At 44.1% G+C, this 17,334-nt stretch overlaps 1 pseudogene; it reads right to left on the minus strand.

Moving 5' to 3' along the window:
• Nucleotides 1–1,901: 1,901 nt before the first annotated feature.
• On the minus strand, nucleotides 1,902–4,510 carry LOC117444823 (E3 ubiquitin/ISG15 ligase TRIM25-like; annotated as a pseudogene).
• Between the last annotated feature and the right edge of the window lie 12,824 nt (nucleotides 4,511–17,334).

Below are 17,334 nucleotides of genomic sequence, written 5' to 3' on the forward strand. Positions count from 1 at the left end.
TGCGTTGAGTCACCTGAAATGACAGCTGTCAGAGGGGAGAGCAGGGCTGAAGTCGAATAGGCCATTTAGCTTAGGAACCTTCCTAACGGAGTGAAATGACCCGGAAGTCCCTCAGTGGCAGCCATGATAAGTGCAGCTTTTCCCAAACTCAGGGACCCGTTTTGATTGGGTCGCCATGTTACACACACACAGCTTGCAAATACAATTTTTTTATAATTTTTGTATTTGATTTTTTATTTTGAAAATGAAATTATGCAAATATAGCATTGTATATTGAATGATTTAATTTTCTAAATACAAATAAACTAAAAATAAAAGATTGTATTTGTATCAACTCTGACGTGTCCCCCGCGAAAGTTTTCGCGCCGTCTGTTTATTGTTTATTGTCTGTTGATTAATCCCGATCGTACATGATGGCAAAAAGACGAGTCTCGAACAGTGCTTCTCAAAGTGTGGTCCGTGAGTGCCCCCTAGTGGTCCGTGAGTATATTGGTAACATTTCACATTTGAAATAAATAAATACATTTAAGTTTTCTGCACTCTCGCGGGAATATCTCCGCAATGGAGCGAGCTTAAGTTTCACTTTTGATTGCATGATATAGCCCAGATAAACACCTTCATCACACATGCTGCCACTTGTTTGTACCATTTTCAGGCGATTTGTAAAAAACGATGTGTTTTTGGAAATGTGTGGAGTTAGGTGGTCCGCGAGTGTTTTTTTATTGGTTAAGTGGTCTTTGGTGTGAAAAAGTTTGAGAAACACTGCTCTAGAATGATGAGAATGATAGGAAAGGAGGTTTCAACCTTCCTTTTTAACCTCCTTTAGCTTAGGAACCACTGGACCTCCCTAACCGACAGGAGAAGCGAAAATGCTGCCCCACAATGCCTTGCAGCCGCAGCATTTGCCGTCACTCAACAGTCGGCCGTTCACGGAAACAACCGATTATGACCGAGAAATGATATCATGAAAGTTACGGTGCTTATTAAGCATTTTAAAACGTAGGTGGTAAGTTGCCAAAGTGCTTTGTTTTGAACGTTCATCAGTATTATAATCAAAAAGAGAAATATGAACGTTAGTTTTTACTGAAATTATCAAATAAAGTCAACATCTCACAGTCTTTACTGAGCTGTGTGGAGTTTGTTCAACTTTTAAAAGATGTTTGAATGGTGATATACACAGTGATAGATGTTAAGGACTAACGTTTATAATAAATACATTTGTATTGATTTTAAGATCTTTAGTTCAATCATACGTATTGGGATCATTGGTATTAATGTGGACCGGAGGGAGAGGGTGACGAGCATAAGTTTCACTTTTCCATCCATGTTGTAGTCCGCTGTATAGAAAACTGTGGTTTCCATAGTTCCCCCACAGCAGCAGACGCACATTCATGACGTCCGCTGGCGCATCATAAACACGTCGGAAAGTGAAAGTGCAGTCGGATTCTCTAAAGTACCGCAGTCTCTTCTCCTAAGTCCTTTTGAATCCTCCTATCCACTATCCCTTAACCCCGTGACCTTTGACTCAGAGGTCAAGGAATAGACGATAGGGTTAGAACTTAGGAGCTGATCTTTGGACTATTCGACTGCAGCCCAGATTTAAAAGGGTTAGCAGAGCGCTATGATAGGCTTGTGAGAATAGAGCGAAGTGATTGGTTAAGATGGGCAGTGACGCCCCCGATCACTTATTGAGGAGAGAGAGTAGTAACATGGAAATAGTGAATGAATGAGTAAAGACGGTCTTCCTGGTTGAACTTGCGCTGAGCTTCATTTAGTCTCAGATCACTTCCACATGTTCTCCATCAGCTTCGTACGGCACCTCGGACACAAGAACAACATCCTGTTTTGTTTTTGAATGACAAACCTTTATTAATGATCTCAACATTTAATTTGATCACACATCCCATCAGTAAAGTGTGTTCAATGATTTCATGATCAGTTTCTCTTTCTCCACCATACATGTGTTTCATCTCAGCTGTTTCAAACAGAGTCAGACATGATTTCCTTATTGATTATTATCATAAGTTATGTTCTATAAAACATCAGAGTACCCACTTTCTATTTGGACAACAACAACAACAACAACAACACCAATTAGTCTGCAAAACAATAACATTTTATTTCCCGAGCAAAGACTCGAAGCTATTTACAGGAGAATAATAAATGTTGTACTTATTGATTATGATCATGACAGGAAGTAATATCATTTTAAATAAACATGTGATGATGAAATAAGTGTGATAGCCATCTGGGAACTCATGTGTAGTTAATTTGGGCAACAATAACATTTAATCCGTCAAAAAGAATACATGTCTCTATTGTTTTAGAAAGTGGAATAAAATAAAACAACAAGAATCAAAAGAAATATCCAGCACATATTTAGAGCAAAGTTTACATATCAGTTCAGGTGAACAAGGATCCTCCTGAGCAGCGGCAGCCTCCATGGCTAACCAGACACAGGAAGGAGCCGGAAGAAAGTCCAACATCTACAGAACAACTCGTGAGAAGATGTTGAAGCCCCGCCCATCATGTTTGATTGACAGCTGATCTCTGCAGTGAAGACATGGACAATCAGCTCTGAAGGACACACGGTGAGTTTAAGAAGTAGAAGAGTTCCTCCAAGGACTTCAGGCTATTTGAGTTTACAAAACTCAGCAGTGTTTCCAGAAGTCTTATAAAGCAAAACTCCAGCATGCAGCGGCTGAGTGAACGTGGTCTGCACTCTGTGGAGGAGAGTCGTGGTTTCAGAGACGCTGTAGAAGGACAGAACACTTGCTCTGTGATCCAGGTACACTCCTACTCTGGAGGACGGTGGACCTGAGACGGGAGTGCCGATTCTGTTGTAACAAAATGAATAACTGTTTTTGCGACACACTAAGGACCAAGAGTTGTCATTGAATCCAAATCTACTTCCCAAATCTGCTCTGCTGATATTCTTGTATGCGACTGCTACAGAAACTCCTCCCCCTCTCCACTCCACCTCCCAGTAACAACGTCCAGTCAGACTCTCTCTACTCAGGACCTGAGAACATAAAGTGAACCTGTCTGGGTGATGAGAATAAGACTGACGTTGTCCCGTGAGTGTTGCTTTTCTGCTCCCCTCAGATAATAACAGCTGTGTGTGTGCTGTGTTTGGATCCAGAGTGATCTCCTGTGAGTATGTTAAGAACCCAGCTCTGGTGGCGGGCTCTGCTGCTGACCGTAACACCTCCACTTCAGTCGGTGAGACGTGTGTCCATTCCTCTCTCAGGACGTCCTGTAGTTTGTCTCTGACTGCTGACAGGGCCGCCGTCACGTCCTCAAAGTAGCTCAGAGGCCGGGTGTTGGTGCTGGAGGAGTGTGTAGCTCCACTGAGGGGGGCTGGCAGTGAGGAGGGGTAGCTGAGCAGGAACTGGTTGTGGTCCTCTGAGTGAGACAGCAGCTGCAGCTCAGCGTCTCTCCTCTTCAGCTCAGAGATCTCCTGCTCCAGCTTCTCCTGGAGCTCTCTGACTCCACTCACTTCTCTCTCCTGCTGGGATCTGAGCTGCTGCTTCACGTCAGAGATTCTCTTCTCCATGAGACGGATCAGCTCAGTGAACGTCTTCTCACTGTCCTCCACTGCTTTGTCAGCAGAGCCATTGACGGCCTGCACCTCCTGCTGAAGCAGCTTCACCTCCTTCTCTCCGTCCTGGATCCTCTGCTGGATGTCGAGTCGACTCCCCTCCAGCTCTCTCTGCCTCTCAGTCCTCTCTGCTGCAGCTGACACCGTGTCGTGGCCTTTGTGTTCGTCCACAGAGCAGAGAGAACAGATACTCTGCTGATCAGTGCGGCAGAACAGCTTCTTCACCTCGTCGTGACAAGAGCAGATGTTCTCCTGGAGCTCCTTGGAGGGCTCCACCAGCTTGTGCTTCTTAAAGACAGGCAATTCATAATGACCCTGGAGGTGTTTGTCACAGTAAGAGGCCACACACACGAGGCAGGACTTACAGGCTCTCAGCTTCCTCCCAGTGCAGACATCACAGGCCACATCTCGCAGCTCCAGCATAGCAGTGATCAGCAGGAGCAGCTGGGAGTCCAGTCTTCTTCAGCTCCTCCACTAAAGCTGCTAACATGGTGCTTTTCAGCAGGACAGGCCTCGGTGTGAAGCTCTGCCTGCACTGAGGGCAGCTGTGGATTAGCTCTCCATCCCAGTGCTGTGTAATACACTTCATGCAGTAGCTGTGTCCACAGGGAATAGTCACCGGATCCTTCAGTAGATCCAGACAGATGGGACAAGAGAAGGTTTCCCGCTCCAGCTGAACTCCTTTCTGCGCCATTTCACCTCTCAGTAGCAGCGAGTGTGTGAGCTTCACTTCCTGAGAGCTGAAACTAGTCTGACAGGTTATCTGAACAGCAGGTGTGTGGGCGGTGAATGTGGCCTATCAGCTCTTGTTCTTTACCCACATGTTGGTTACGCCCCTCCTCCTCAGTGTGGATCTGAAGGGGAGGAACCAGGAAGTACAGAGTGGAGCTGCTGGCTGTGTCTGAGAGCAGGAAGAAGAGGGAGGGCTCATCAAACTGACTCATTCCAGGAGGAGCAGCAGCGCTCAGACTCTGACCGACACAGAGCCTCGGTTACAACCTGCTCTTCATTTGAAGAGAGCTTTTAGTTGTAAAATAAGTTGGTGAACTTACAACATCTGAAGGGGGTTAAATACTTGTTTCCTCCTCTGTAAATGTATAGCCTCAATGTCCTGAAATAGCTGATTGATTTAATAGTTGAATGTGTGTGTGTGTGTGTGTGTGTGTGTGTGTGTGTGTGTGTGTGTGTGTGTGTGTGTGTGTGTGTGTGTGTGTGTGTGTGTGTGCCTCAGATTCCTTAGAGTCCATCAAGGTGAGTACCTCCGAGGTGTCCCCTTCCCAGGACCCCCCCCCCCCCCCCCTCACAGGACCCCATCACAGAGACACCCCTTCCTAACGTGATCCAGGCGACTGAACCTCCTTCCTCACTCCCTTCCTCACCTCCTCATCTCCTTCCTTCCTCTCCTCTCACAGGACCCTCAGACCTCCACAGACCCCCTCCCTCTCCCCCCTGAAGACCCAGCAAACATAGCTTTGTTTGTGGACGTTTCTCCGAGCGCTGACCTCCTGAACGTCCTTCCACATGTAGACTCCTCTACCTCCCCCCTCCAGAGTTTCCTCACCCTTTCTCCACGGCAGCCCCCACCCTAAAGATCCCTCTAAGCACCGCTCTGACCGGGGTCCCTGTTTGCGTCACGTTCGGTTCCAGTTCTACACCCCAGAACCAGAACCCAGAGGAGACAGCAAGTGATCCAAAGAGACTAAGTGTAGTGTTTTGGCCGTGCTGCTTTCTGACAGAGGATCTGAGGGTCTGAACATGTCTCTGATTTTAAATAAAATACATCATTGGTTATTTTGTACTTTATAATTCTATCATTATTATTTTCCATTTCATTGTATTTTTGAATGATTTTATGAATTTTATTTTCACATTTGTATCAATTGCTTGTCAAACCCTTTGAAGTGTATTAGAGGAGCTCTAAAAGTATGGAGCTATTTCAGGCTCATAACTTTTGATCATTCAAAAAAATACAATTTATTTGAAAGTTCAAGTTTTTAGGCAAGGCAAGGCAAGTTTATTTATATAGCACTTTTCAACGCAAGGTAATTCAAAGTGCTTTACAAAAAAAAAATTAAAGGCATTAAAAAAGAAAAGCTAATAAAATAAACATTACATGGATAAAAGTTACAGTGCAGTTTAAGATATGAATAGTTCAATTAAAAGCAGCAACAAAAAGAAAAGTCTTCAGCCTGGATTTAAAAGTAGTAAGAGTTGCAGCAGACCTGCAGGTTTCTGGGAGTTTGTTCCAGATATTTGGAGCATAATAACTGAACGCTGCTTCTCCATGTTTAGTTCTGACTCTGGGGACAGAAAGCTGACCAGTCCCTGAAGACCTGAGAGATCTGTATGGTTCATAGTTTAGCAGGTCAGTAATGTATTTTGGGCCTAAACCATTCAGTGCTTTATAAACCAGCAGCAGTATTTTGAAATATATTCTTTGACACACAGGAAGCCAGTGTAAAGACTTCAGAACAGGAGTGATGTGATCCACTTTCTTAGTGTCAGTGAGGACTCGAGCAGCAGCGTTCTGAATCAGCTGCAGCTTTCTAATAGATTTTTTAGTGAGACCTGTGAAGACACCATTGCAGTAGTCGAGTCTACTGAAGATAAAAGCATGGACAAGTCTCTCCAAATCCTGCTGTGACATTAGTCTTTTAATCCTAGATATATTCTTTAGGTGATAGTAGGCTGATTTAGTAACTGTTTTAATGTGACTGTTGAAACGCAGGTCAGAGTCCATGACTACACCTAGATTTCTGGCTTTATCTGTTGGTTTGAACATTGCAGACTGAAGCTCAGCGCTAACTTTTAAACGTTCTGCCTTGGCTCCAAAAACCATTACCTCAGTTTTATCTTTGTTTAATTGGAGAAAGTTCTGACACATCCAGTCATTGATTTGTTCAATGCACTTACTCAGTGTTTGAATTGGAGCATAGTCTCCTGGTGAAATTGTTACGTAAATGTGTGTGTCATCTGCATAGCTATGGTAACTTATTTTGTTGTTCTTCATTATCTGAGCCAGTGGTAGCATGTAGATGTTAAAGAGAAGAGGCCCCAAGATGGAGCCTTGAGGAACTCCACATGTCATATTTGTCAACTCAGATGTGTATTTACCTATAGAAACAAAGTTGTTTCTATCCTTTAAGTAGGATTTAAACCAATTTAGAACTGTTTCCGAAAGTCCCACCCAGTTTTCCAGTCGGTTTTATCCTGAACTTTGAAAAATACAATGATGTATTCAAAATAAAAATAAGTATTTGAAATAATTTTTCAGGTTGAATATTATTTTGATTCAGTTCAGCAAGTTTTTGGAATAAAATATTTATTTTCAGATTTCACTTTTATAGGCTACATATTTTGATATTTGAATCCTTATTTTTTCAGTTGCAGATTTTTCGTTTTCAGATTCCAAAAAATTATTTTTTCAGTTTCAAATCTTGTTTTTTCAGGTTTCACATTGCTTTTCACCTTCGGATCGCATTTCACCTTCAGATCGTTTTTCACTTTCAGATCGTTTTTTTTCGCTTTCAGACTTTTGGCCCTGATGTTGCTTGAGGGGGCGGGGCTTAGCAAAGAGTAGTTTGGCTTCCTGAGTGACAGGCCTCCCTCTGTCATGTTGCCTTCATGGATGTTAGGTAGCGCGATAAATATAACTCAATACTTTCTATACACAATACTCCCGTGATTGGTGGTAAACAAAACTGATGCCAGCGTCAAAGTTCCGTTAAGCGAGCTGTTGAGCATCGTAGTTAATAATAATAATAATAACTGGGATTTCTATAGCGCCTTTCAAGGGACCCAAGGTCGCTTTACAGGAATAGGGCAAGCACAAACAAAACAAAACAAAACAAAGGTCAGACAGACAAAACAACAGATAGATTTAAGGGCCGAAAGCCTTGATGAACAGATGGGACTTGAGGGCCCTTTTGAAGGCGTCCAGTGTGGGGATGTTGCGAATCTCTGTGTGGGGGCTGCCACACTGAAGGCTCTGTCCCCGAAGGTTCTCAGTTTGGTGCGGGGGGTGGTGAGCAGGCCAGAGTCTGAAGACCGCAGGTTCCGGGGTGGGGCATGCGGGTGAAGGATGTCCGATAGGTACTGGGGGGCAAGGGCATGGAGGGACTTGTAGGTCAGGAGGAGGACTTTGTAAGTTATGCGGAACTTGACCGGCAACCAGTGGAGGTGGATGAGGGTGGGAGTGATGTGCTGCCAGGGCTTTGTGTGTGTGAGGACCCGAGCTGCACAGTTTTGGACATACTGGAGCCTGTCCAGGGTTTTGTTGGGAACCCCGAACAGGACACCATTGCAGTAGTCCAAGCGGGTGGTGACAAACGCATGCACCAGGGTCTCGGCAACCGACTCCGAGAGTGACGGTCGGAGTCTGGAAATGTTCCTTAGGTGGTAAAAGGCCGATTTGGTCACAGACTTGACGTGGGAATGGAAGGAAAGGGTGGAGTCGAGGATCACACCCAGGTTGCGGGCTTCAGGAGATGGGGAGATGGAGCAGCCGTCGACCTCAAGGACGAAGTCACCAACCTTCTGGAGCAGTGCCTTGGGTGCCACAACCATGAGCTCTGTTTTACCGCTGTTCAGCTTCAGATAGTTTGATGACATCCATGTCTTGATGTCAAGCAGGCAGTTGATGAGAGACTGAGGGGGGAGCTGGGAGAATGGAGTGGTGCTGAGATACAGTTGGGTATCATCAGCGTAGCAGTGGAAGTTGAGTCCATGATGTCGGATGATCTGGCCGAGGGGGAGCATGTAAATGGTGAACAGGAGGGGGCCAAGTACAGAGCCCTGGGGTACACCGTGGTGGACTGGGGCCGGGGGTGAGTTTGAGCCACTGATGGAGACAAACTGTTTCCTGTTGTGGAGGTAGGATGTAAACCAGGACAGCGCTGTGCCAGTGACACCCAGGAGGTCTGAGAGGCGGGTGAGGAGGATGTTGTGAGAGATGGTGTCAAACGCTGCAGAGAGGTCCAGGAGGATGAGGATGCTGAGGCGGCCAGAGTCAGCAGCAATGAGGAGGTCGTTGGTGATCTTGATGAGGGCGGTCTCAGTGCTGTGTTGCTGTCTGAAGCCGGATTGGAAGGGCTCATAGAGCTCATGGTTGGACATGTACAGATGGAGTTGTACGGCGACCACTCTTTCCAGAGTTTTGCTGACGAAGGGAAGGTTGGAGATCGGCCGGTGGTTCTGGAGGACGTCGGGGTCCAGGCCAGGTTTTTTAAGTATGGGGGTGACTGAGGCCATTTTGAAGCTGGTGGGGACTATACCAGAAGCCAGAGAAGCGTTGATGATGACCACCATGTAGGGACAGAGGGTGGGTAGGCAGTCCTTAACCAGGGCTGTGGGCATGGGGTCCAGGGAGCAGGTGGAGGTCTTGGCCGAGCTGACCAGTTTGGCCACTTGGAGAGCATCCACAGGGGAGAAGGAGGAGAGGTTGGGGTGGGAGAGGCGTGGCGCTTGAGGTGCGTTACCAGGTGCCTGAGGTGCAGGTGGAGGGGAAGGGCCAGTCACCAGGAGCTGCCGATGGATGTCCTCGACTTTCGCCTGGAAGAAGTCGAGGAATTTGGAGCACAGATCGGGAGCCCCTGAGGGCTGGGGGGCGTCAGGGGGCCGTAGTAGGCGGTTGATGGTGGAGAACAGTCTTCTGGGGTTGCTTTGCTGAACACCAATGAGACGGGAGTAGTAGTGAGTCTTGGCGTGGGAGAGAGCTTCCTTATATGTTTTGATATGCTCACGAAAGGCCAGGAGGTGGACTGTGAGGCCAGTTTTTTTGGAGAGCCTCTCCAGCTGGCGTCCAGAGGCCTTCAAACAGCGGAGTTCAGTGGTGAACCAGGGGGCAGGACGGGTGAAGGAAACAGTCCGTGTTTTAATGGGGGCGAGAGCGTTGAGACTGAGGGATAGGGCAGTGTTGTAGTGGGCTACCAGGCCATCCACAGTGGAGTCGGAGGGACCCGAGGCCATGTGGGTAGCTATCAGGTCGGATAGGGCCGGTGCACTCACAGTCTTGATGTTCCTAAACGTAATTGTGCGTTTGGGATGCTGCCTGGGCAGAGAGACCGGAACAGTGAAGAGGATGGCGTGATGGTCAGATACAGCCAGGTCGAGGCGCTGTAGGTCCGGGGGCGGAGAGCCGGTGGAGCACACCAGATCCAGCGTGTGGCCTTTGATGTGGGTGGGGCCCTGGACATGTTGATTGATGCTAAAGCAGTCCAGAAGTGAGAGGAATTCAGCGGCGAATGTGCAGTTACTGGAGTCCACATGGATGTTAAAATCACCGAGCAGGAGAGTTGATGGAGACATAGAGCAGAGAGAGGTGAGTAGCTCAGACAGCTCAGACAGGAAGGTAGTGGAAGCTTTAGGTGGGCGGTAAATGAGGGCAACCTGGAGTGGGGCAGACCCGGCCAGTTTGAAGACAACACACTCAAATGAGGTGGTAGTAGGTACTGGGAGTTCTTTAACCAGGATGCCGGCTCGGTGGATAACAGCCAATCCACCGCCACGACCCAGGGAGCGGGGCTTCTGGATGTACAAATAGCCTGGGGGTGTAGCTTGATTGAGTGTCACAAAGTCCTGCTGACTTTGCCATGTCTCTGTTAAGCATAGGATGTCAATGCTTCTGTCAGTGATAATGTCGTGGATGAGTAGCGCTTTGTTGTTGAGGGAGCGGGTATTCTGCAACATGAATGTCACGTAGTTGTTCATAGCTGCTGGGGGGAACAGGGAGGGAGAAACCAGCACACTGTCAGCACAGGCCAGGGACCTCAGGTAGATAGAGTGAACGGGAGGTTTGGTCGGATGACGTTGTTTGTTGTGATGACGAAATCGCCGTGCGACAGACCGTCTGTCAGAAACAACGGCAGGGATAGGAGTTTCGGAGTAGGAAAACTTGCATCTGGATGCCCGGTGTATGTAGCGGGGACGACGCAGAAGTCCAAGGGATTTGATAACGGCGAGGCAGTCGGGGATAGTGTGGTAGAAAAAGTTACGAAGTTCCAGCGTGGAGTAATGGAGCAGCATCACGAGAAGAGCGGCGAGCCAGCTAGCAGCTAGCACCATTAGCCCTGCAGAAACCGGACCTCGAACCTCGGCAGCGGTGATGAAAAACAGCCCAGTTGGAATGGCCGGACTTGAGGGAGAGTTCGTGGATAGTCCTGGGCAACACATCCTCACTCCCAGGTCGGCCTATGTTGACGTTATGTCAAGTCCCCTGCCGGCTTTTTCCAACGCAAGGGGGGGGGCCTTAGCGTCCATTTTCAACGCAAGGGGGGGGGCCTTAGCGTCCATTTTCAACGCAAGGGGGGGGCCCTTAGCGTCCATTTTCAGCTTTCCGGGATGTCCATGTGCTTCTATGGACGCTCATGGAAGCACGGCATTCGTTTGTGTCAACTGCCCTTAAAGGCAATGAAGACACTACACTACCCAGAATCCCCAGCTATCGTTTGGACTACACCATGTGCTCTGTTTGACAAACCCCGTGATAGTCCTCAAGCTCTGTGATTGGAGAGTGTGCTCCGAGGGTTACCGAGCCTCGAACAGCACTTGACATGGGATGGAACCACGGCAGACTGTTCAAAACTGGATTTGAACGGGTCCACCGCGTCCCCCCCTCCCCCACCCCGTCCCCAGAACTACACATGCTGGCTATTCTGTTTCGCAACATGTTCTCTATGGCACGTCTCTACTGGGAGTTGTAGTTTTAAAAGACGTTTTCGTATTTCCCATAATAAGAAGTTGCCAGTATTAAACTGTGTACATCCCTGGAGGTTTAGGGGACAGGAAACACTCACATTTAAAACATATAATTAATAAATGGGTGAAAATTGCTGGTGCCCATAATGGGCAGTATTAATATATATACCCACACGCCAGCTAAGGTCAGAAGAGCTTTATTTAACAGCTGGTCTTATGTGTGTGACCCCTGTGATAACATTACATTACATTAATTGATAAGCCTGAAACATGCACTCGTCAAGGTTCAGAGGCACATTTTGCAAATATGGCAGTAGCCATCGATCAGCTTAAGATAAGATATACTTTATTGATCCCAAGTTGGAACATTTGCGTTACATCAGCATGTGTAACAGTTAAATATGCAGTTGTGTTTATTTGAAAATCATTTAGTATAATCACACAAATTCTGTGTTTTATATTTAACAATTCTGTGTTCTTTATTTATTGATTGTTCAATACCTGACAAGGCCGGAGATGAAATATCTGCATACATCATAAGAGTATAATACATTATGTATAATATCAGTTAAAATAAGTGCTTCAACATAGTTAACATTGCTGGAGGTATGCACACATATTGATAGATGTCTTGTAATGCACTGTTGAGGAACCTGCGACCCAAGTTTTTCATTCAGTGCAGAACTACACCATAGTTGTGTAGGCCTATATGATATGTCAATAAACCTTAGAACATCTTGAAATCTTGAACGGGATGTGCAAAATAGTCATTATATACAGTCTTTAATTAACTATTAGTAGAGAATAACGAGTAATGAATATACTTTATAGGGATCCTATTAATATCTAATAATAAAAATAATGAAATTCAATAACATGCTTTAACCACCAGGTGTCCCTTTATATCAGCTGTGCACCTTTATGGTGTAAATACAGCCTATCTACCAATTGGATCAAATATAAAAGTGAGCCGAATTAGTGTTGATACGGCAAGGAGACGTATTGTGTGAAAAGAAATGTAAGATGTTGTTTAATGGCTGATATATTTATGATCCACGTCACGTTTTCAGTTCCTCATGTTTGTCTTCTCATCAGGGCTCTATAAATACAGAACTACGGCAGATATGTAATATTTAATGCAGCCGAACCGTGTATTACAATGCCGTTATGTGATGACTTTCAAAGAGAAAAGCAAGCACACTCGGAATAAGGTATTATTTGATTGTTTTTAAATGTTTTCGGTCTGTTTCCGGTATTTGTTAATGACGATGTGCTGTGAGATGTGAGACTGGAATTGCACAGGGGGAAATAACGTAGGCTATCTTTAGATGCGGATTTTGTTAAACTAATATGTTTGCGCTGTGGACCAACACTATACATTGACGGGGAAGGGGGTAGCAATAAAGATAACACCATTAAACAGTTACACAACATAACAGAAATAATATCGATAGCAGCGTCCCTAGCAACCACCTTGGTAACAATGAAAACGTTGGACGCAATTTCCTGAAGTAATCTTCGTAATAACTAGCAAACTAAAGATCATGTACATCCACTGCACACATAATCTGAAATAACAACTCATATTTCTCGCATCAAATGACATCAAAACGCATTTTAATGGCCAAACTAACTTTAAAATAGGCATTTTACACCCAGAATAAAACGAAGTTCGGCCATGTTTTCTTTTTCTGCAGGGAGAAATGATAGCTGGGGATTCTGGGTAGTGTAGTGTCTTCTGCCATCCTTTACTCCGAAAAAAGATTTGTTTCTCCGAATCGAAGGGGAAAAATACAAAAGCATTGCACACAATTTAAACCAATCAATGTTGTGTAATTAACAAGGATAATCTGGTGTTTTTTAGTCGATGAGTAGTGCAGATATCACTGTAAAATCAATCGTCAGTAAGGGGAATATTTACTTCCGGGTGTACAATTCTCCGCTATCCAATGAGAATGGACGCTCACATTGCCTTTCAGGGCAGTCGACACAAACGAATGCCGTGCTTCCATGAGCGTCCATAGAAGCACATGGACATCCCGGAAAGCTGAAAATGGACGCTAAGGCCCCCCCCCTTGCGTTGAAAATGGACGCTAAGGCCCCCCCCCTTGCGTTGGAAAAAGCCGGCAGGGGACTTGACATAACGTCAACATAGGCCGACCTGGGAGTGAGGATGTGTTGGTAAGAACATCCATCATGCTGTGAGCAACCCGGTATCACGCCGAGACGTGAACATGTGACACTTTACCATTGCTGGGAGACGTGAAGATGTCACGGTTGGTTTCGTCTTTTCAAAGCGTGACAGCTACACGGTATTATTAACAGTGGAGAAATAACCGCAAACCCCGACCTAATGATTTATTTTGAAATAGCCACACTCGATTACGCAGATTTTCTTGTTTCCCCAGCTGGTCGACACCTCTTTTAGCAGAAACAAAGGCTACATTAATGTATTAAATCGATGTTAATCCATGGTGGAGATGTAGAACAAATGGACGTGAGGTCGTGAATAGACGTCGATGATTGGATGTTTATCCGCAATGCATGCTGGGATTTAGTGTTTATGTGATGTGAAATCTGAAAACGTTTTTTAAAAATACAATAATACTTTATTCCGAGTGTACTTGCTTTTCTCTTTGAAAGACTTCATATAACGACATTGTAATACACGGTTCGGCTGCATTACATATTACATATCTGCCGTAATTCTCTATTTATAGAGCCCTGCTGATACGTGCTCCTGTTTGTCTCTTGACAAACAGGAGAACTGCCGCCAGAGCTGAATATGTGACGTGGATCATAAATATATAAGCAATTAAACATTATCTTACATTTCTTTTCACACAATACGTCTCCTTGCAGTATCAACAATAATTCGGCTAATTTTGATATTTGATCCAATTGGTAGATAGGCTGTATTTACACCATAAACGTGCACAGCTCTGATATAAAGGGACACCCAGTGGTTAAAGCATGTTATTGAATTTCATTATTTTTATTATTAGATATTAATAGGATCCCTATAAAGTATATTCATTACTCGTTATTCTCTACTAATAGTTAATTAGAGACTGTATATAATGACTAGTTTGCACATCCCTTTCAAGTAGAATGAAAAACTTGGGTCGCAGCAGGTTCCTCAAGTGCATTACAAGACATCTATCAATATGTGTGTATTACACCATTAAACTGTCATTCGAAACCCACCGTGACATCTTCACGTCTCCCAGCAATGGTAAAGCGTCACATGTTCACGTCTCGGCGTGATACCGGGTTGGCTGTGAGAGCTCCGCAGAGCCGCTGGCGAATGTTCTGTTGAATTGTTTGCGTGTATGCACGTGTCTTGTTAGAGCGCGAGCGGCGCTGCGCAGCATTGTTTGTGGTTTAAATGTGCTGTGTTAATGGTGAGGCACAGAGAGAGTTTAGACACACTGTTTGTTTAGCTTAGAAGGAAGCTTTCTTGTTTAGAAGTAGTAAATGTCTTGTAAAGAATCCATTTCATTTAGAAGCGTAAATAGTAAAGTCTTATTTTATTCATTGAATACCTCTGTGAAAGAAGGGGAAATAATAGTTTCTAGTTTAAAAATAATAATTAACTTGATTTGTCAACATTTCCAGAAAAGTCAAGTTAAAAGAATCCGCTTTATTTACATGGTTACAAATTCTAAAATGTTCTTTTTTGTTTCGAAGGTTTTTCACCTGCACAAAGTGACTGCACAGAGTGACTGCATACAAATCTGCATAAAGTGAACTTCTACATCAAAATAAAAAATATTGAAAAGAAGCTTTGTCACTGGAGTGAAATCCTGTTCCCAAAGTCCGGTAGACGCCTCATCCCTTTTCAAGTGGGGATCACACCCAGAAAACCCAGGACACTTGACAGTTGTAGGACATGACCCACCATCATTTTGAGACTACAGGCTTGAGTTTAGCCACGCTGGTGTTTACATGTGTCACTGATCCACTGTGATGTCCAGATGTGGAGCCCGATAATATAAAACTACACCCTTAAGTGGGACTAATATACTGATCTGAACAATACAGCAATGTTTTCTCAGTGTGTCCTACTAAAGTTAGTTATCCTTGAAGAGACAGTTTAGTCGTTATGCGTGTGTTAACTTGGAATCTGTCTAAACTAATTTCTTTTAATATCCTGCTTTTGAATAAATGAGGGGTATACATTGTGAAAAGTGTATTAATTAAAACTCATATTGCAGTGACTCTTCCATAACTAATGAATTTCATTAGTCCTGTCAACAAGTGAAGGATAGAGGAGCCTAATATGGAAAGTCCTTTAAAGCAGAAAATAGTTATTATAAAATCTGTCACCTGAACCCCCGTCAAACACCTTGGAAAGAAGAAAACCAACTATAAGCCTTAGTGTTTCAACACTGGAGAGGGACTACCACTTGTACAAGTACCTCAAATGTATACTTAAGTACAGTACTTTAGTAAATGTACTTATATTATTATCATAGTTCCAAGCAAACGAGTGCTTTTGTTTTGAAATCACATCCGTGAGTTTCGCCCCGCACCTCGCACCAATGACAGCAGCGGGACCTTAGCATATATAGGATATATACAAATACACAATATTAGACACAAACTATAAAGGGCACAAAGTTCCATTCACTAATGAAAGTCAAACACATGATTGTTTCCACTGTTGTATTGTGTGCATAGGTCTGTCGCGATAAGCAATTCATTGACTTATCGTACGATACATTAAAATGAACTCGATAACTTTTCTGACCTCGATAAATTGCCATTTACATGAGGATGTGACTATAGCAGTTTGAAAGGATGTACTTGAATTATTATTATATATTATCATTATGTCAGTCTAAAATGGTCAAACAACGGTGCCGACAATATTATTGTTTATCGCAATCATTTCCGAGAAAATGTATCCAACAAAATTAATTATCGTGTGAGGCCTATACATGAAACACACAGACACAAACTAATCTACAGACTTACTCCAAACTGCCAAATATATTCATTAACGCACTCTCACTCTCATATACTCTTTGACCCTATGTTGGCTAGAGTCTGAGTACCAAGGACCTCATATTATGTCAGTCATTAATGTTACCCATTATAACAGTTTTCTTTCCTTTGTTCTCTTCTCTTAACTGTAAAGTCCTTTTCCTGCACCATTTTAAGGCTTCAAAATAGGCATTTTTACTATATGTAGCATAAACTGGAAATACTCAAGTGAAGTACCTAAGAATTGTACTTGGGTAGAGTACCTGAGTACATTCAATTTCATCTAAATCACGTTTAACTTTAAACCAATCACAGCCCTGATTTGATCTACATATGCAAATAACAATATACATATAAAAGAGACATCACACGCTTCTTTAAAGGTGCCTTGTTCTCAAAGCCCATGAGTGTCTTTACCCCTTTGTCTGCACTGATGAGTTGTTGACAACATTTCCTCTCTATACGTGGACAACAATGGTTACAAAATAGCTTATCCAACAGGTTTCATCAACATAAAACTGGTTTCCTCTCAGCAGTGTAAAATGTGTTGTTGTTCAATGTTATGTGATTTATACACGCCTATATGGTTCCAGAATGTTCCGTTCTGACGAATGGGTTTTGTACTTCTATACTATTTCTACTGTGGTGGAATTTAACCAATAGAAACTAACAAATACTAATAAAATGGTGAGGAACGGGGACCGTATTGTTATGTTTGGAAGTTATAACGGGATTTTTTTTACCATTTGAGGAACTTGTCAGTAAATACGATATCCCTTGTAAACATTTTTTAAATATCTGCAACTCAGGAGCTTTGTTGGAGCGAACCAGGATCGACTCATGCTGTCCCCTGCCCTGTCTATATTGGAGAAAGTTTTAATGAAAAACCCCTTTGGGAAGGGCTTCATATCTGAATCCTATGATCTCCTGCTGGCGAGAGACGGCTGAGCTGACCGCAGTGCAGAATCGCTGTATAGTTGAAATCTCCTAACAATGTTGTCCATTTCAGACATAGGTCTATTATATTCACAGCCCTTAATAACATTCAT

Source organism: Pseudochaenichthys georgianus, unplaced genomic scaffold (assembly GCF_902827115.2).
Source record: "Pseudochaenichthys georgianus unplaced genomic scaffold, fPseGeo1.2 scaffold_938_arrow_ctg1, whole genome shotgun sequence".
Classification (NCBI taxonomy): domain Eukaryota; kingdom Metazoa; phylum Chordata; class Actinopteri; order Perciformes; family Channichthyidae; genus Pseudochaenichthys; species Pseudochaenichthys georgianus.